The following is a 20526-nucleotide window of genomic DNA, read 5'->3' as shown; positions in this document are numbered from 1 at the left end:
TAGCGCGTCCCTATTACATAAGTGCGAGGGGCGGGGCCTGGCCGGGACGGCGGCCTCTCAGAGATGGGAACTGCAGGGGACGTCGCGCTCTGTCCCCGGCGCCCCTCCCCTCCGGCGTGCTCCCTTCTAGGCGGCTTCAGCCGGCCCCGGGAGCCGCGTGATCTCGGTCCTTTCGGGTGATGGCCTGCAGTGTGATTCACAGGTCGCTTGCTCACTCACTCTGGCGGCGGCCCGGCCTCAGCCCCCGCGCCTCTTCCTTCTCACGAGACTCCAGTCTCGGCGGCGTCCTCCTGTGCCTCGGCCTGGCGGAGGCGTGGTGGTGGTGGTGGTGGGGGTCCCAGGGAGGCGCGCCAGCGCCGCGGCGGCGTGGGTCACCGACCCGGGAGCCAGCCACCAGGGCGCACCGCCACCCCCGCCCCCAGTGAGGCCAGCGGGCCGGAGGCCCTTGCCTGGGATGCGCAGCCTTTGTTCTCTCACCAGCTGCCTTTTACCTCGTTCCCACGGAAACCCCAGTTGTTTGACCAATCTGAGGGGTTTAGTGAGTTCACGATTCACGCCTGACTGTCTCACTGAGAACTGCCGGCTAGACCTCCCTGACTGTTGCAAGCTGACTACTTAACAATATACTGAGTTGGTAACACTTAAGGGAATGGTTGAGATGATTTTGGGTCGGGGGCGGGGAGTCTTGATTTATGGGCCACATCAGGTAATTTCTAATATCTGAATCGAGCGATGGCGTTTGTAACGATGATTAAAGTTTATCTGGGAAAGACATGTAGACGTTGGTGTTTTTTTTTCCCCTCGCCCTCTGCTTCCCCCAACACACATTGGTTTCTAGTTAGAACTACAGATAAAACAACAAAGAAGACTTTGCATTTGACGTTCCCACCTTGCCCATAGCCTCCGCTCCCCCAGATTTGTCTCTGCGCAGGGAAATGTTAGTTGAACATAAACACAACGCAAGTTACCTGGATTGGGATATGTATAATCACAAAATTGTTTAGGGAGGAGTTAACTGCTGATGGCATTTAGGTAGCATAAGACAAGGATCTGGTTGTTCAGTCCTTCCTTTTCACCCTCATTTCGGTTCCTCTTGCCTTTTCACGCCCTCCCTTCCATATTGCAGTTTTAAGTTACATGTTCAAATCAATATTTCTCCAGTATTCAATTGTAAGCTCATTTGTGCCACTATATACCCAATGCTTAGCAGCATATAAAACATGGTAGGAATTAAAAGGACTTTTATTGACACATCATGAAGATGTAGCTTATTAATAGTAACCATAACGATAATAACTGTTAACCTAGATAATTTTATTGTTCCTTCACTGAGTCCTGTCTGACTCTTCGCAACCCCATGGACTGCAGCCTGCCAGGCTTCCATGTTCTTCATTAATTCCTGAAGTTTGCTCAAATTCATGGCATTGAGTTGATGATGCCATCCAACCATCTCATCCTCTGTCATCCGCTTCTGCCCTCAGTCTTTCTCAGCATCAGGGTCTTTTCCAATGAGTTGGCTCTTTGCATGGCCAAAGTATTGGGAGTTTCAGCTTCAGCATCAGTCCTTCCAATGAATATTCAGGGTTGATTTCCTTAGGATTGACTAGTTTGATCTCCTTGCAGTCCAAGGGACTCAAGAGCCTTTTCCAGCACCAAAATTCGAAAGCATCAGTCCTTCGGGGCTCAACCTTCTTTATGGTCCAACTCTCACATCTGTATGTGACTTGAAAAAAACCATAGCTTTGGCTATATTGACCTTTGTAGGCAAAGTGACATCTCTGCTTTTTAATAGGCTGAGGATGAGATGGTTGGATGGCATCATCAGCTTAATGGACATGAATCTGAGCAAACTCTGGGAGACAGTAAAGGACAAGGAAGCCTGGCATGCTGCAGTCCATGTGGTCGCAAAGAGTCAGATGCAACTGAGTGGCTGAACAATAACAAACAGGTAGATAGTGTCAGAGTTGAGTTACATTGTTGGATACACTGGGCTTCCCAGGTGGTGCTAGTGGTAAAGAACTCACCTGCCAATGCAGGAGACATAAGAGATGTGGGCTTGATCCCTGGGTCAGGAAGGTCCCTGGAGTAGAGCATGGCAACCCACTCCAGTATTCTTGCCTGGAGAATCCCATGGACAGAGGAGCCTGGTGGGTTATAGTCCACAGAGTCGCAAAGAGTCAGACATGACTGAACAAACTTAGCGCATAGGATACCTATCTGGTGTAGCAAAATTTCTTCATGTTTGTAAAACCTGCATATCTGGGGCGTGGGTGCATGCATCTAAGTCACTTCAGCTGTTCTGAGGCCAGCCGTCAAAAGCCAAAACTGAGTAGTGGCTCAATTCCTGGAAATCCCCACCCCTTCCTCAAAATAATTAGGATAATCCTCCCACTCATTAACCTTTGAAATAACTCAGCCCATAAAAACTAACCACACCGTATTTTGAGGCTGCTGTCTCCTGAGATGGTCCACACCCTGGAGTGCATTTCTCTCTAAATAAATCCCCTTCTTACCTATCACATGTCTCTCACTGAATTCTTTCTGCAAAGAGACCTCAAGAACCTGAGCTTCACTAAGTCCTGAAACCAAGTATGTGATCTTAGTTAAAAGACCACGAGTTCAAATCCCAGTCATAGGTGCATGGTTTCACGGCCTTGTACCATATACAAAAGTTAATAAAAAATGGATAACAAAACCAACCGTGTATGCTAAAACTCTAAAATCCTTAGTGAAATATATGAGTAAATCTGCATGATCGTGGATAAAGCAAAACCTTCTTAGATATGACACTTAAAGCATTGATGACAGAAGACATAACCCAGTTAAAAAATGAGCAACAGAACAGGTTAAGCATTTCCTTAAAGAAGATAAACAAATGGCCAACATGTATAAGAAAAGATGCTCTCCATCGTTAGCCATCAGGGAAGGGCAAATCAAAACATTGAGATAGTACTTCACACCTACTAAAATGGCTATAATTGGAAATTCCCTGGCAGTCCAGTGGTTAGTGATCTTGGGTGGTCTCAGTCTGCCGTGGTTTGAAGCAGGATCTCAGTTCCCCAGCCAGAGACTGAAGTCAGGTCATGGCAGTAATAGCACTGAGTCCTTGGACCATCCGATGATGATGACTGCACACCCCTGTGAATATACTGAAAACCGTTGGATTGTACACTTTGAGTGGTTAGTATCTGAATTATATCTCAGTAAAGCTGTTATAGGAGAAGGCGATGACACCCCACTCCAGTACTCTTGCCTGGAAAATCCCATGGACAGAGGAGCCTGGTAGGCTGCAGTCCATGGGGTCGCTAAGAGTCGGACACAACTGAGCGACTTCACTTTCACTTTTCATTTTCATGCATTGGGGAAGGAAATGGCAACCCACTCCAGTGTTCTTGCCTAGAGAATCCCAGGGATGGGGGAGCCTGGTGGGCTGCTGTCTATGGGGTCGCACAGAGTCGGACATGACCGAAGTGACTTAGCAGCAGCAGCAAAGCTATTATATATTGAAAATCCACTTGTTTTAGAATAATAAAAAGCATGAAGTCCAATATTCTTTCCATTGCCATGCTTAAATCTCCTTCTCATCTATCTATCCTACCTCAATAAAGGCACTGCCATTCACTGGGACAAATATTTAAAAATCCTTATTTTGTGTGTTGATACTTCTCAGTTCCTAAGCCCTCACTTCCAATCTGTCACCACATCATGTTGCTCTTACTCCAGAATAAACACTGACTCTGTCCACTGTTCACTGCCTCCACTGCCACTATTCTAATTCAGTTCAGTTCAGTTCAGTCATGTCCCACTCTTTGCGACCCCATGAATCGCAGCACGCCAGGCCTCCTTGTCCATCACCAGCTCCCAGAGCTCACTCAGACTCACCTCCATCGAGTCAGTGATGCCATCCAGCCATCTCATCCTCTGTCGTCTCCTTCTCCTCCTGCCCCCAATTCCTCCCAGCATCAGAGTCTTTTCCAGTGAGTCAACTCTTCGCATCAGGTGGCCAAAGTATTGGAGTTTCAGCTTCAGCATCATTCCTTCCAGTGAACACCCAGGACTGATCTCCGTTAGAATGGACTGGTTGGATCTCCTTGCAGTCCAAGGGACTCTCAAGAGTCTTTTCCAATACAACAATTCAAAAGCATCAATTCTTTGGCACTAAGCTTTCTTCACAGTCCAACTCTCACATCCATACATGACCATTGGAAAAACCATAGCCTTGACTAGACGGACCTTTGTTGGCAAGGTAATATCTCTGCTTTTCAATATGCTATCTAGGTTGGTCGTAACTTTCCTTCCAAGGAGTAAACATGTTTTAATTTCATGGCTGCAATCACCATCTGCAGTGATTTTGGAGCCCAAAAAGATAAAGTCAGCCACTGTTTCCACTCTTTCCCCATCTATTTGCCATGAAGTGATGGGACCAGATGCCATGATCTTTGTTTTCTGAATGTTGAGCTTTAAGCCAACTGTTTCACTCTCCTCTTTCACTTTCATCAAGAGGCTTTTTTAGTTCCTCTTCAGTTTCTGCCATAAGGGTGGTGTCATCTGCATATCTGAGGTTATTGATATTTCTCCCAGCAATCTTGATTCCAGCTTGTGTTTCTTCCAGTCCAGCATTTCTCATGATGTACTCTGCATAGAAGTTAAATAAGCAGGGTGACAATATACAGCCTTGATGCACTCCTTTTCCTATTTGGAACCAGTCTGTTGTTCCATGTCCAGTTCTAACTGTTGCTTCCTAACCTGCATATAGGTTTCTCAAGAGGCAGGTCAGGTGGTCTGGTATTCCCATCTCTTTCAGAATTTTCCACAGTTTATTGTGATCCACACAGTCAAAGGCTTTGTTGTTGTCAATAAAGCAGAAATAGATGTTTTTCTGGAACTCTCTCGCTTTTTCCATGATCCAGCGGATGCTGGCAATTTGATCTCTGGTTCCTCTGCCTTTTCTAAAACCAGCTTGAACATCTGAAATCACCATTATTCATCTGTTTTGTCTGGAGCATGAATCTACCAGGAAATTGAGAACTTCTCCAGCTACAACCCCCCATTTTTTTTGTTTGTTTGTTTGTTTAAAGGCCATGTTAGGTGGCTTGTGGGATCTTACTTCCCTGACCAGGGATTGAACCCAGGTCCACAGTGGTGAAAGCACTGAGTCCTAACCACTGGACTGCCAAGAACTCCTGTCCAGCTCCCCTTTAATACAATCAGTTCTATGGAATCAGAATGATCTTTCTAAAATAAAGATCTGCTCAGGATTTGTTGTTCAGTCGTGTCCAATTCTTTGCTACCCGATGGACTGCAGCACAGCAGGCTTTCCTGTCCTTCACCTTCTCCTGGAGCTTGCTCAAACTCATGTCCATTGAGTCAGTGATGCCATCCAACCGTCTCATCTTCTGTCACCCCTTCTCTTACCTTCAATCTTTCCTAGCATCAAGGTATTTTCCAGTGAGTTGGCTCTTTGCATCAGGTGGCCCAAGTATTGGAATTCAGCTTCAGCATCAGTCCTTCCAATGAGTGTTCAGGGTTGATTTCCTTCAGGATTGACTGGTTGGATCTCCTTGCAGTCCAAGGGACTCTCAAGGGTCTTCTCCAACATCACAGTTCAAAAGCATCAATTCTTCAGTGCTCAGATGTCTTTATAGTCCAGCTCTCATATCCATACATGACTACTGGAAAAACCATAGATTTGACTAGATGGACCTTTGTTGGTAAAGCAATGTCTCTGCTTTTTAATATGCTATCTAGGTTGAAAAGGCAAAATAATAGGATACTGAATGAGGAACTCCCCAGGTCAGTAGGTGTCCAATATGCTACTGGAGATCAGTGGAGAAATAACTCCAGAAAGAAAGAAGGGATGGAGCCAAAGCAAAAACAATATCCAGCTGTGGATGTGACTGGTGATAGAAACAAAGTCCAATGCTGTAAAGAGCCCATATTGCATAGGAACCTGGAATGTCAGGTCCATGAATCAAGGCGAATTGGAAGTGGTCAGAGATGGCAAGAGTGAACGTCAACATTCTAGGAATCAGCGAACTAAAATGGACTGGAATGGGTGAATTTAACTCAGATGACCATTATATCTACTACCGTGGGCAGGAATCCCTCAGAAGAAATGGAGTAGCCATCATGGTCAACAAAAGAGTCTGAAATGCAGTACTTGGATGCAGTCTCAAAAACGACAGAATGATCTCTGTTCGTTTCCAAGGCAAACCATTCAATATCACCATAATCCAAGTTTATGCCCCAACCAGTAATGCTGAAGAAGCTGAAGTCGAACGGTTCTATGAAGACCTACAAGACCTTGTAGAACTAACACCCCCAAAAGATGTCCTTTTCATTATAGGGGACTGGAATGCAAAAGTAGGAAGTCAAGAAACACCTGGAGTAACAGGCAAATTTGGCCTTGGAATGCGGAATGAAGCAGGGCAAAGACTAATACAGTTTTGCCAAGAAAATGCACTGGTCATAGCAAACACCCTCTTCCAACAACACAAGAGAAGACTCTACACATGGACATCACCAGATGGTCAACACTGAAATCAGATTGATTATATTCTTTGCAGCTGAAGATGGAGAAGCTCTATACAGTCAGCATAAACAAGACCGGGAGCTGACTGTGGCTCAGATCATGAACTCCTTATTGCCAAATTCAGACTTAAATTGAAGAAAGTAGGGAAAACCGCTAGACCATTCAGGTATGACCTAAATCAAATCCCTTATGATTATAACAGTGAAAGTGAGAAATAGATTTAAGGGTCTAGATCTGATAGATAGAGTGCCTGATGAACTATGGAATGAGGTTCGTGACATTGTACAGGAGACAGGAATCAAGACCATCCCCATGGAAAAGAAATGCAAAAAAGCAAAATGGCCTTACAAATAGCTGTGAAAAGAAGAGAAGTGAAAAACAAAGGAGAAGAGGAAAGATATAAGCATCTGAATGCAGAGTTCCAAAGAATAGCAAGAAGAGACAAGAAAGCCTTCTTCAGTGATCAGTGCAAAGAAATAGAGGAAAAAAACAGAATGGGAAAGATTAGAGATCTCTTCAAGAAAATTAGAGATACTAAGGGAACATTTCATGCAAAGATGGGCTCTATAAAGGACAGAAATGGTATGGACCTAACAGAAGCAGAAGATGTTAAGAAGAGGTGGCAAGAATACACAGAAGAACTGTACAAAAAAGATCTTCACGACCCGGATAATCACGATGGTGTGATCACTCATCTACAGCCAGACATCCTGGAATGTGAAGTCAAGTGGGCCTTAGAAAGCATCACTATGAACAAAGCTAGTGGAGGTGATGGAATTCCAGGGGAGCTATTTCAAATCCTGAAAGATGATGCTGTGAAAGTGTTGCACTCAATATGCCAACAAATTTGGAAAACTCAGCAGTGGCCACAGGACTGGAAAAGGTCAGTTTTCATTCCAATCCCAAAGAAAGGCAATGCCAAAGAATGCTCAAACTACCACACAATTGCACTCATCTCACACGCTAGTAAAGTAATGCTGAAAATTCTCCAAGGCAGGCTTCAACAATATGTGAACCGTGAACTTCCTGATGTTCAAGCTGGTTTTAGAAAAGGCGGAGGAAGCAGAGATCAAATTGCCAACATCCGCTGGATCATCAAAAAGGCAAGAGAGTTCCAGAAAAACATCTATTTCTGCTTTATTGACTATGCCAAAGCCTTTGACTGTGTGGATCACAATAAACTGTGGAAAATTCTGAAAGAGATGGGAATACCAGACCACTTGACCTGCCTCTTGAGAAATCTGTATGCAGGTCAGGAAGCAACAGTTAGAACTGGACATGGAACAACAGACTGGTTCCAAATAGGAAAAGGAGTACATCAAGGCTGTATATTGTCACCCTGCTTATTTAACTTCTATGCAGAGTACATCATGAGAAACGTTGGGCTGGAAGAAGCACAATCTGGAATCAAGATTGCTGGGAGAAATATCAATAACCTCAGATATGCAGATGACACCACCCTTATGGCAGAAACTGAAGAGGAACTCAAAAGCCTCTTGATGAAAGTGAAAGAGGAGAGTGAAACAGTTGGCTTAAAGCTCAACATTCAGAAAACGAAGATCATGGCATCTGGTCCCATCACTTCATGGCAAATAGATGGGGAAACAGTGGAAACAGTGTCAGACTTTAATATTTGGGGCTCCAAAATCACTGCAGATGGTGATTGCAGCAATGAAATTAAAAGATGCTTACTCCTTGGAAGGAAAGTTACTACCAACCTAGATAGCGTATTGAAAAGCAGAGATATTACCTTGCCAACAAAGGTTCGTCTAATCAAGGCTATGGTTTTTCCTGTGGTCATGTATGGATGTGAGAGTGACTGTGAAGAAGGCTGAGCGCCGAAGAATTGATGCTTTTGAACTGTGGCGTTGGAGAAGACTCTTGAGAGTCCCTTGGACTGCAAGGAGATCCAACCAGTCCACTCTGAAGGAGATCAGCCCTGGGATTTCTTTGGAAGGAATGATGCTAAAGCTGAAACTCCAGTACTTTGGCCACCTCATGCGAAGAGTTGACTCTTTGGAAAAGACCCTGATGCTGGGAGGGATTGGGGGCAGGAGGAGAAGGGATGACAGAGGATGAGATGGCTGGATGGCATCACTGACTCGATGGGCGTGAGTCTGAGTGTATTCTGGGAGCTGGTGATGGACAGGAAGGCTGGCGTGCTGCAATTCATGGGGTTGCAAAGAGTTGGACACGACTGAGCGACCGAACTGAACTGAACTGAGGCTGTCATAGCTTTTCTTCCAAGGAGCAAGTGTCTTTTAATTTCGTGGCTGCAGTTACCATCTGAAGTGATTTTGGAGCCCAGGAAAATAAAGTCTGTCACTGTTCCCATTGTTTTCCCGTCTATTTGTCATGAGGTGCTCAGGATACTTCTAGCCTTAAAACTCTTCACTGGTTGTCCATGGCCCAAAGAATGAAATTGAGCTCTCATCATGGCTCACAAAACCGTGTCTGGCCTCTTGCTACTCTTCTCTCTTGCTGTGCTCCTGCCTCAGTGGTCTTTCAGTTCCTCAACCTGACCAAGTTCTTTCCGATCTTGGGGACTCGAGATCTGCTCTACGCTCTTGTGATATTTGTAATATGATTCTATGTGCTCTGTTTACTTTCTAGTCACTCTTTGATTCCCAGCAGAAATGTCATGTTCTCAGAGAAGTCTTCCTTCCTTGAGCCCCCATCTAGATGAGGATTCCTCTTGTTTAGTGCTCTCATAACACTCTTTACATTTCATCCTTAGGACTTACACTGTGCGATATATTGTGAATATATATGTGTATATACATCTATACAGGCACATGTGTAAATGTGTGGATGTGTATATATATATATAAAATATACGTAAAATATCTCCATTCCATGTGACTCCTAAAATAATAAAAACATAACATACTTACATATTCAATAGTTCCTACTATCTACCAGGCACTTTTACACAGGCTTTAGATATTTGGGTTCATTTAATCCTGCCAACAACTCTTAGGTAATTAAGGTTCAAAATAGTTAAGTAAATGACCCAAGATTACATAGCTAGGAAGTGGAAAAGCTAGATTGTGACTCCTGCCATTCCTCACACAGAGTGGGCCACTGACCTGCACCATAAGGGCAGGTTTTCCATGAGTTATTTTCACCCCCATCCCCCCAGCCGCCCTCACCTCATGTGTAGCCAGCATTGCGCATAGTGTCTGGCATGCTGTAGGCATCCAATAAATACTTGTTGAATGAATCTATGCCTGGGTGATCCCTCCAAACTCTGTTAGGAGCCCTCTTAAGTATCAGAGAGAGAACTATGAATAGCATTTATGTAAAAACAATAATAATGTAAATATGGATCAAATCACAGTTATGACTATCGATGCATATGTAACTTTCCTGGGAAGATGTGGGAATGAGAAAGCTCTGTGTAGTGAGGCCATGTAGGGGGACGGGCTGAAAGAGAATGAAATTCTCAAGTCCCTAGATAATGCCCAAAACTGGGGAAAAAACTTTCTAAGAAATAGTAGTATAAGATAAGTATTCAGAAATATAGAGATAAATACCCAAAGAATCAGCTGAAAGAATTACACGTAGCTGTGGCTGAAAAGACAATTTCGCAGGTAGGAAAATGCTGTTTTTCGTAACCAGTCTTGTAGGACTAGTGAAATTTTTAAACTGTGTGCATATATTATTGTGCTAAAACAAAAACTCTGTAATGATTTTTATTTCAAATATTTTCCTATCCACATTTGTTTTCAAGCAGTGTGTTTGTCATCACAGTGCTTCAGAAAAAGGAATGAATGAGAAGTACCCTTGGCATCTCCTGCAGTTAGTCTGTTTTTCTCTCCCCGTGAGGACATGCCCCAGGTTGCCCCACTTCATTTTTCTAGTTCTCTGCATGCCATCCTTATCGTGAGACTCTGAATGAGCCAGAACAGCTGAATGAGCAAAGGAGAAAGAGTATCCAAATTTAATGTGCCTGGCCTGCTGTCTTTCCATTATTACTCTTATGCAGGGGGAAAACCAAAATAAAACAAAGAGTCAAGAATAGAGTGAGTCCTTCTGAAGACACAGATTCATTACCTATTGATTGAGGGCCTTTGCTTTGGTTTCAGCTGTAAAGCTCTTCTGGTGTGGTCCATGGTCTTGATGTTGTCTGAAGTCTGCTGAGTGCCCTAGTGATGTTGGGATGATCCCATAGAGAGAAGTCTGTCCTAAGAATAATTTTTGTAGTTTTTTCCTAACTTCTAATGATCTGCAGATACTTTTTTCTAATGTCTCCACTTTGAACTATCTTTGGAGAAGACAAGAAAAGAAAAAGAAAAAAAAAATTTACTTACGCTCTGAAATTTAACCACTTTTGGGCTGAGAATGGTTACTAATGCTTTTAATTACATGATAATTATAGTCTAAATTTGACTTTATAGTAGTAAAGCCATTAAGACTCAGAAGAATTTTTAATGACTCATTCCCCAGATATAAAATGAAAGAGCTAGTCTGAGTGATGTCCAAGAGTCCTTCTAGCTTTTGAACTTAAGGACTCAACAGGAACTTCAGGGTTTTTTAAAAGAAGTCTTTATGAAAGGCAACATAAAAATCACTGCAAATTCCATCCAGATGAAAATTTGAAAGCAAGGCTGCTTGCTATTGACATACAAAATGAAGATTTAATTTCTAAATACCATAGGAGAGCACTAAGTGATGAGTAAAAAGTAGTATGAAAGGGAAAATACTTGCTTGAAACTTCCATGACTGTATTAATCATGTTTTATTTTATGTATACTACGAAGCTTTAATACTTGGGGGGCCTTCTAGCCCCAGCTACAGGACTGCACTTCCCAGGGCTAATTCCCAAAGATAGTAACAACTTGCCTAGGAGTATGCCTGTTGTATGCAACAGCCTCAACCACTCTCTTCCCTAAATTACACACCAAACCAATGTTTCCCCAACCTAAGTCATCCCAGGGCCAGGAACCAGGCAACTAGAGACCACGCCTCTCACCCAGAGTCTGCTAGAATTGTTCATACCGGCTAATTCTAACATGTCCCCTCTGCCCTGCCTTGCTATTCCCACGCAAACCCCACTGAGGACTCCGGCCTAGACTTTCCGCTACCACCACCCCCACACCCACCCCTTGCTCCTGCTCAGCCTCCTGACCAAAAATCAAGTGATCCTTAAGTAGCCCCATGTGCTATGGCATGCCCTGTGCTCCCTGGAGACGTAAGTAATCAGTTCTTTCAATGGCATTGACCTCTCTGTATCTTTATTCCGTCACCTCTATAAATTACAATCCCATGGAAAAAACTAGTGTTTGAAGTAGTAACTGTTGATTGCTAATGAAAGTATGTATTCAGTGTGACATTCCCTGTAGTTTCATAACGGCTGATATTTTCTTGTATTTTTGTTGAAAAAAATTAAACTCCAGTTGTTCTAAGTTGGTCAATAGATTTATAAGCATAGAATTCACTTAGGTCACAGACGGAAATGAATCCATCAAAAAACATTTTTAAAAATCCAAAGAAATTTTAATGTTATGTGATTTAAAGAAACATCACATATAAATTCTAAAAACAAACAAAAACAGAAAACAAAAAAAAAAGCCCAGAGGTACAAATGAGATAGTGATGTACATTCAGTTTTGTTGTCTGTGTGAACTGGGAAGAGGAAGGTGGTCCACGTCCTCCACGTGTTACCAAGTCTAAGCTTGTCCTGCTTTAATTATTTACTTTTTTATTCTTGGCTGCGGTGGGTCTTCATTGCTTTGCGGCCAGAGGGGACTATTCTTTTTTGCAGCGCGTGGGTTTCTCTCGTCGTGGAGCACAGGCTCTGGGCGTGTGGGCTTCAGTAGTTGTGGCTCATGGGCCCTAGAGTGTGGGCTTTATAGTGGTGGCTCATGGGCTTAGTTGCTCCGCGGTGGCATGCAGAATCTTCCCTGACAAGGGATCGAACCTGTGTCCCCTGCATTAGCAGGCATATTCTTTTCCACTGCGCCACCAGGAAATAATTGAAAGTTCAGTTGGTGCAATGAATAAGGACTTTATTAAGAAAGCAGGAAACCTGAGATGATGGTGGGCTCATGACCCTCAAAGAACCATCTTACCTGAATTAGAAAACAGGCTTCTTTTATGCAAAAAAGGGAGGGAGTAAAGTCAAACACTTCCTGGTTTCCATCAGCCTCCAGAAGGTGTGTTAATTTCTTCCTGCCTGCCATCATCCACAGGTGGTCCTGGTCAGTATGTTTCATGTGAGCTAAAGGAAGATGTTTTAGCTTAATGCTTATTACCTCGGAAGCAGAGTTCCCAGAGATGGGCCATTACGTATGATTAAAGCTTACAGGCAACATCCCTTTAGTGATTAACTTGTAATAGAATACAAAATGTTTGCAGTAGAATACAAAATGTTCTTCCTGATTACACATGCTCCATAGAGCACTGGTTGGTTGGTTGGTTCACTAGCTTAGGACACCTTATGAAGGATCACCCAGACTTCTAGCTCAGTCCCCATGTGGACCGTGTAGTTTTGCTTCATGATCACACACCAGACTCCTAGACTAGACCAAATGCTCAAAGCAAATGACTCATAGAACAGGGTTACAAAGGCATGTGGTGATAGGGAGGAGAAGGACAGGTAATCACTGCAGCTCTGCTATGTTTCTCCTGGAACAAATAGCCATAGAACAAGCCCTACCGAAGCTGGGTCCCCAGGATTATCTTCCCACACAAAATTTGTTATTGCTCAAAGCCTCTTAGTGATAACAAATAACAACAGCTATAATTTGGGCTCATGCTGTGTGGCTCTAATCCTCACATCAGACCTTCACAGTATGTCTGATTGTCCAATTTTTAAAAATTTTATTGTTGGCTGCCTTAGGTCTTAATTGTGGCATGCGGGCTCTTTGTTGTGCACGGGCTTGTCTCTAGTTACGGCACATGGGACCGGAGCGCGTGGACTCTGTAGTTTGCATCCCACAGGCTTAGTTGCTCGTAAGATCCTGCTGTGGGATCTTACTTCCCCGACCAAGGACTGAACCCATGTCCCCTACATTGGAAGGTGGATTCTTAACCATTGGACCACCAGGGAAATCCTTGATTGTCCCAATTTATTGATGAAGAACCTGAGACTCCAAGAAATTAATTTTCTTATTATCACACAGAAGGAGAACTAGTAAGTAAAAGAGCTAGGAGTGAGAATCCCTATCTATCTGCTTCCAAACTTGGCCTTGCCTCCCCACGCCATACCCAGGAATGGATTCCAGGGTGGAGAATTCCTCTTCCATTTGGCTGAGAACCGCTGATACCAGGCCTCGACTTGCAATGGCTAACGTGGGCACCACGGTTCTTTCTGTTGTTATGACCATACCCTGTTACTCATCTGGGTTGCACCGGGAAATTGCTTATCATCTCTGGCTCTTGTTTCTTAATCTGAAAAAAATGAGGGACTTGGAGTAACAGTTGGATTTTTAAAATAGGGTTATAACTTTAAGTATGATGTATGAGAAAATTTATATTTTATACACGTCTTTTTCCCAAAGTAGATTTGGAGTACCCAAATACTTAACTGTTAGTTTTATTTAGCTGACATTTAATTTTTTTTTTCTTCTTATAATTTCAGAAAGGCAACAAGGAACATGAATTGGTTAACCTTAAAGAGAGCTATCTTTAGTGGCTCAGAATTTTAAGTACAAATAAGAGAAAGATGTCTTTAATAAACAAATGATGTGTCATTTGGGACAAATGCAATATGATGTGTGGGTTCATCCAGTGTAGTCATCAGGACACTTCATCATAGTTGGCATAGTTGAAATTTCCAAGGTACACGTGTATTCGTATCAGCCTTCCTTAGTGTGGCCTCTCACCTCCGCTTGGCCTCAGTAGGACTTGAGCTATCAGCTCTCTTGCTGTCAGTGGGGATGGATGGATATACATAGATCCTTCTCTTCCCTCATCCATCTTTTGATTTATGGCTTACACGTGTCAGATGTTTGGCTCACTAGAAACCGTGATCATGATAGTGCATGATTATGTGGCCCTCCAGGGGACTAGATGCAAGGCCTTGTCCCCTTAGCCTTAGACTCTAGTCAATTACCCTTACTTATCAGTCTGTTTCGGAGATGTAATTTTTTTTTCATCAGCTGGGCAAGTCATGCTACCTCATTATGTTTTGTCATTAGATTAGAAATTTTTTTAAATTTATTTGACTGTGCCGGGTCTTCGTTGAGTCATGCAGGATCTTTAGTTGAACTCTTAGTTGTGGCATGTGGGATCTAGTTCCCTGAACAGGGATCAGACCTAGGCCCCCAGCTTTGGAGCTCAGAGTCTTAGCCACTGGACCACCAGGGAAGTCCCAGTTATTACATTTTTTCGCATGTATAATAACATCTCTGTGATACTTAGCAGAAGCCAATATTTTGTCTGATGGTATATAGTCACTGCAAGTAGTTGACTGGTTTACAAAATAACCAAATTAACTGGAGGGAAATACAGAATACAATGTTAAAAAACAGTTGTATAGAATAAAACTTAATTATAATAAACTTGAAAATTGGCTTTTTTTTTTTAAAGGACTATTTTAAGTTTTGGGGGAAAAAGATACGGAGAAAGAAAGAGAAAGAAATGGAGAGAAATAGGAAGATAATTTTTCATAGTTTGAGATCAAAAGGTTTGGAGGAAATCTACATATTCTAATCCCTGATTTTTCTTGCTATTCAATAAAATCTGCTGTAACATGATGATCCTAAGTTTCTTAATTGTCAGACAAGCTATCTTTTGCTATTATATTATTATTGTAATTACAGTGTATTTTCCAGCTGGCGCAGCATTTCCAGCCTGAACTGTGACCAAGACGTGGCAGAGGAAAAACTGCAGATCCTAAACACGTATTGAAATGTGACTGACAGTAGCAGGTCCAAATATTGGAAATGCAGCTGAACAAGCATTTGAAGCAGGGTGTGATTCTAAATAACACCAATATGTCTGGTTCCCGCCTAGTTAGGAAAGGAATGAGTCGACTTGCTAGACGAGTCAAACGGAGACTCAAAAGCCCTGGGATGGTGAGAATGTTCTCACCTTCTGTTCCCAGAGGACGGCATTTGTCAGGTTAAAAAAAAAAAAAAGCCTGTGATGTACTTTCATCTAAACATTAAATAGGCTATAGGATTTTAATGTTGAAACAGAGTTTTGGTGGTATCAGTGCAGTTAGTTTTAGAGAGCAGTTGGTTGATATTTTGCATCTTTAAACTAAATACTTCAGGGGCTTTCCCTGTGGCTCAGTGTTAAAGAATCTGCCTGCAATGCAGGAGATGTGGGTTCAATCCCTGGATCAGATTCAATCCCTGGGGGAGAAAATGGCAACCCACTCCAGCATTCTTGCCTGGAAAATTCCACAGACAGAGGAGCCTGGCAGGCTACAGTCCATGGGGTCACAAAGAGTTGGACACGACTGAGTGACTGAGCATGCATGCATAGCTGAATACTCTGCAGGCCATGTCACTGACTCCTTTATGTCAAAAATCTCTTGAGCATCCTGGTAACGTGATGCATCAGCAGAATTACTAAGAGTCATTTTCCATCCTCCAAAAAGAGGATCAGCCTATTTGCTAAACAGAATTCTTGGCTCCCCAATCTTATTTCTGTTTTCTTATTCATCCTCTTCTTCCTTCCAGACAAAAAATGTTAGGCAACTGTTGATATTTTCTTAACTCATCATTGCTTTCGTTGCCATCTTAAAGCATACATCAGAGGAGGGAAATGGAGAAGGATTGTCTTAATTCAGTGTGCAGGCCAATTAAAAATCCCTCTGGAAAATTACAGAAGACAAATCAAGGCCTGCTCAAATGGAATCAGGAGCTTGATCTTATATATAAAATGCATGTTGATTTCTATGAATAATTCAAATTGTCTAGTCTACATATTAGCCTCTTTGCAAGTACAAGTAGAGAGTATTTTTAAAAAAAAACTTTTTATTTTATATTGGAGTGTAGCTGATTAACAATGTTGTGATGGTTTCAGGTGCACAGAACGACTCAGCCACATATATATACATACGTACATATACATGTATCCATTCTCTTCCCAACTCCCCTCCCATCCAGGTTGCCACATAACACTGAGTAGAGGTCTACAAGGTAAGTCCTTGTTTGTTATCCATTTTAAATGTACATATCATCCCAAACTCCCTGGCTATCCCTTCCCCCAGCGGGAGTATTTTTTCTTTTTCTCTTTATATAGGCACTTTGAAATCATCATCACAGCAGGTTAAGCATTTGGGAGGCTGAGTATTTAAAGATCTGTTAACAGTGGTAAAGAATTTAGAAGCTCCGAGGCTCTGGTGATAGCGGGGAGGCTGAAAGCGCTGTGAGACCAATTGAGGGTGATGGATGCGCTTGGCTCCTCATGTGAGCAGTGAGAAAGGATAACTGCATAGTCATTCTCTCGCACATAAATAAAAGATAACCTTTGAAAGAGAGGGAAATTGTGCCAATGAGCATAGCAAATTAGAATAAGAACCATTTTTTTAAAAAAAGCAAACATCCTCAGGCATAGTTTGGAGTTTGGATTTAGACTGCACATTTAGTTCTGTGTCTTGTATAATGAGTTTCATGTTAAAAGCCTGCAAAGCTTTTCTGTTAACAGAAGTAAGATTTTTTCCCTTATTCACTTAAATTAGAAGCGTGCACATTTTCCATGATTCCATTGCTCTGCCCCCTGGTGGATTTTCCGTAACACTGCAGTAGTTTTGTATGAACATGTCCGCTGACGTGTATATACGTTTTATGATTGATCTCATTTGAATTTTTCCAAATGACTGACAAACACTGTTAATAAACATTTTTAGAGCCCATCATGGGTTAGTAATAAAAATCCATCCCAAAGATACCTAGGTCTCTTTTAAGACTCTTTTTAAAAGAATTATTATTGTTACGTGTGTGTGGTTTTGTTTTTTTTTTTACTTTGGCCTGTTTCTAAGCAGAAATAGGGTGGTCATAACTTTGGATAAGAGTCTTGGTTAAAGTTTCTGACTTCTTTGGGGTTTTTTAAAGGCAAAAACTTTCAATCAGCCAGGAAAGCTGACAGACTTATACAGTACATCACTGTCTATCCCCACGGATATTCCACCATTCACGTGTTACTTTACTTGCTTTGTCAAATATCACGCATACCCCTAACCCTCTGTCCATCCTTATGTTTTAAGTACTTATTTATTTGTTTATTTTGCCGGAACTGGGTCTTAGTTTCGCTACACAGGATCTCTGATCTTCATTTCAGCATTCAGGGTCTTTAGTTGCTGCATGTGACCCCTTAGTTGCCACACGTGGGCTCTAATTCCCTGACCAGGATTGAACCCACGGCCCCTGCATCGGGAGAGTGGAGTCTTAGCCTCTGGGCCACCAGGGAAGTCCTAGTCCATCCTTATTTTTGTTATGAATTTTAAGTTAAGTTGTAGACATCAGTACACTTGCCCTGAAATGCACCTCATTAATGAATGCTTGCTTATCTTATAGACCCTATGACTCTTATGACTGATTCTTTGGTCACTGGGAAGCTTAGGAATTGTGGCCTATCAACTTTGCAATAATCTCTGGCATGTTATATTTTTGTGTGTTACTCCTGGCTTTGTTTCACAATGCCATCCTTGTTTTCTCTAAATCTCTTTTTTTTTAATAAGCCTATTTTGATCCTTCTGTATTTTTTAAACTTTCTCAAATAAATCCTGGACTAAGGTTAAAATAAAATTAATAAAGTCACTCAGTCGTGCCCGACTCTTTGCGACCCCATGGATAGTAGCCTGCACCAGGCTCCTCCGTCCATGGGATTTTCAAGGCAAGAGTACTGGAGTGGGTTGCCATTTCCTTCTCCAGTGAATCTTCCCAACCCAGGGATTGAACCCAGGTCTCTCACATTGTAGACAGAAACTTTGCCGTCTGAGCCACCAGGAAAGTCCAAAATAAAATTAGGCTAGCTTGATATTCTGTTTAAAGCCGATTATTCAAAAAGACTCACTGGAAAAGACTCTGATGCTGGGAGGGATTGGAGGCAGGAGGAGGAGGGGACGACAGAGGATGAGATGGCTGGATGACATCACTGACTCGATGGACGTGAGTCTGGGTGAACTCCAGGAGTTGGTGATGGACAGGGAGGCCTGGCTTGCTGCCATTCATGGGGTGGCAAAGAGTCGGACACGACTGAGCGACTGAACTGAACTGAACTGAACTGATTCAAAAAGAATGTAATTTCCATGTAAATATTTATAAGAAATTGGAATGTTTGTGACAAAAGTGAATTATAAGAGCAGATTAAATACCATTCTTTTGTAGTTAAGACAATTAGAGTTGCTAGGGACTTCCCTGGTGGCTCAGACAGTAAAGAATCCGCCTATAATGCAGGAGACCTGGGTTTGATCCCTGGGTTGGGAAGATCCCCTGGAGGAGGGCATGGCAACCCACTTCGGTATTCTTGCCCCGAGAGTCCCCATGGACAGAGCCTGGCAGGCTACAGCCCATGGGGTTGAAAAGAGCCAGACATGAACGAATGACTAAGCGCACACAGCACAGAGTTGCTAGGCATTTTAATAGGAGCAGCATTATTCACAACAGCTAAAATGTGAAAACAGCCTAGGCGCTCATGAAGAGCCGAATGGATAAACTGTGGCATATACATACGGTGGAATATCATTCAGCCATAAAAATGAAATTCGAATATGTGACAACACAGGTAAATCTTGAAAATATACTAAGTGAAAGAAGTCAGACCCAAAAAAGCAAGTATTGTATGATTCCACTTATATGAAGTATCTAGAATAGACAAGTTCATGGAAACAGAAAGTAGAAGTGATCAGGGCTGGGAGAGGGGAATGGGTAGTTATTGTATAATATTTATAGGGTTTCTGTTTGGAGTGATGAGTTTTGGAAATAGATAGTGGTCATGGTTCTACAACATTGTGAATGTACTTCAGTTCAGTTCAGTTCAGTTCAGTCGCTCAGTCGTGTCCGACTCTTTGCCACCCCATGAATGGCAGGATACCAGGCCTCCCTGTCCATCACCAACTCCTGCAGTTTACCCAAACTCATGTCCATCGAGTCAGTGATGCCATCCAGCCATCTCATCCTCTGTCGTCCCTTTCTCCAGTGAATGTACTTAATGCCACTGAATTAAACATTTAAAAGTGATTAAGAGAGTGAACCTCGTGTTGTATCTATTTTACCACATATAACTTTTTTAGGGACTTCCCTGTGGTCCAGTGGTTAAGACTTCACTTTCTAATGCAGGGGGTGTGGGTTTGATCCCCGATTGGGGAGCTACAATCGCACATGCCTCAGGGCCAAAAAACCAAAACATTAAAAAATAAACAATTGTTTAAAAAAAGCAGGTTAACAAAATTGAAAAAGGCACATGCATCCCATTGTTCATTGCAGAATTATTTACAATAGCTAGAACAAGGAAGCAACCTAGATGTCCATCGATAGATGAATGGACAAAGAAGCTGTGGTATATACACACAATGGGATATTACTCAGCCATAAAAGGAATGCATTTGAGTCAGTTCTAATGAGGTAGATGAACCTAGAGCCTATTATACAGAGTGGAGTTAGGTCAGAAAGAGAAAGATAAATATCATATACTAACACATATATACAGAACCTAGAAAAATGGTACTGAAGAATTTATTTGCAGGGCAGCAATGGAGAAACAGACATCGAGAATAGACCTATGGACACGGGAAGAGGGGAGGAGAGGGTGAGATGTATGTTGAGAGTATGGAAACTTCCATTATCGTATGTAAAATAGATAGCCAAAAGGAATTTGTTTTATGGCTCAGGAAACTTGAACAGGGGCTCTGTATCAACCTAGAGGGGTGAGATGGGGAAGGAGATGGGAGGGAGGTTCAAAAGGGAGGGGTTTTATGTATACCTATGACTGATTCATGTTGAGGTTTGACAGAAAACAACAAAATTCTGTAAAGCAATTATCCTTCAATTAAAAATAAATAAAATTTTAAAAGCCATTAAAAAAGCAGGTTAAAT

The sequence above is a fragment of the Ovis canadensis genome, chromosome 9, assembly GCF_042477335.2.
Source record: "Ovis canadensis isolate MfBH-ARS-UI-01 breed Bighorn chromosome 9, ARS-UI_OviCan_v2, whole genome shotgun sequence".
In the NCBI taxonomy this organism is placed as follows: Eukaryota; Metazoa; Chordata; class Mammalia; order Artiodactyla; family Bovidae; genus Ovis; species Ovis canadensis.
The sequence above is the reverse complement of the archived record's forward strand: the minus strand, read 5'-3'. Positions refer to the sequence as shown.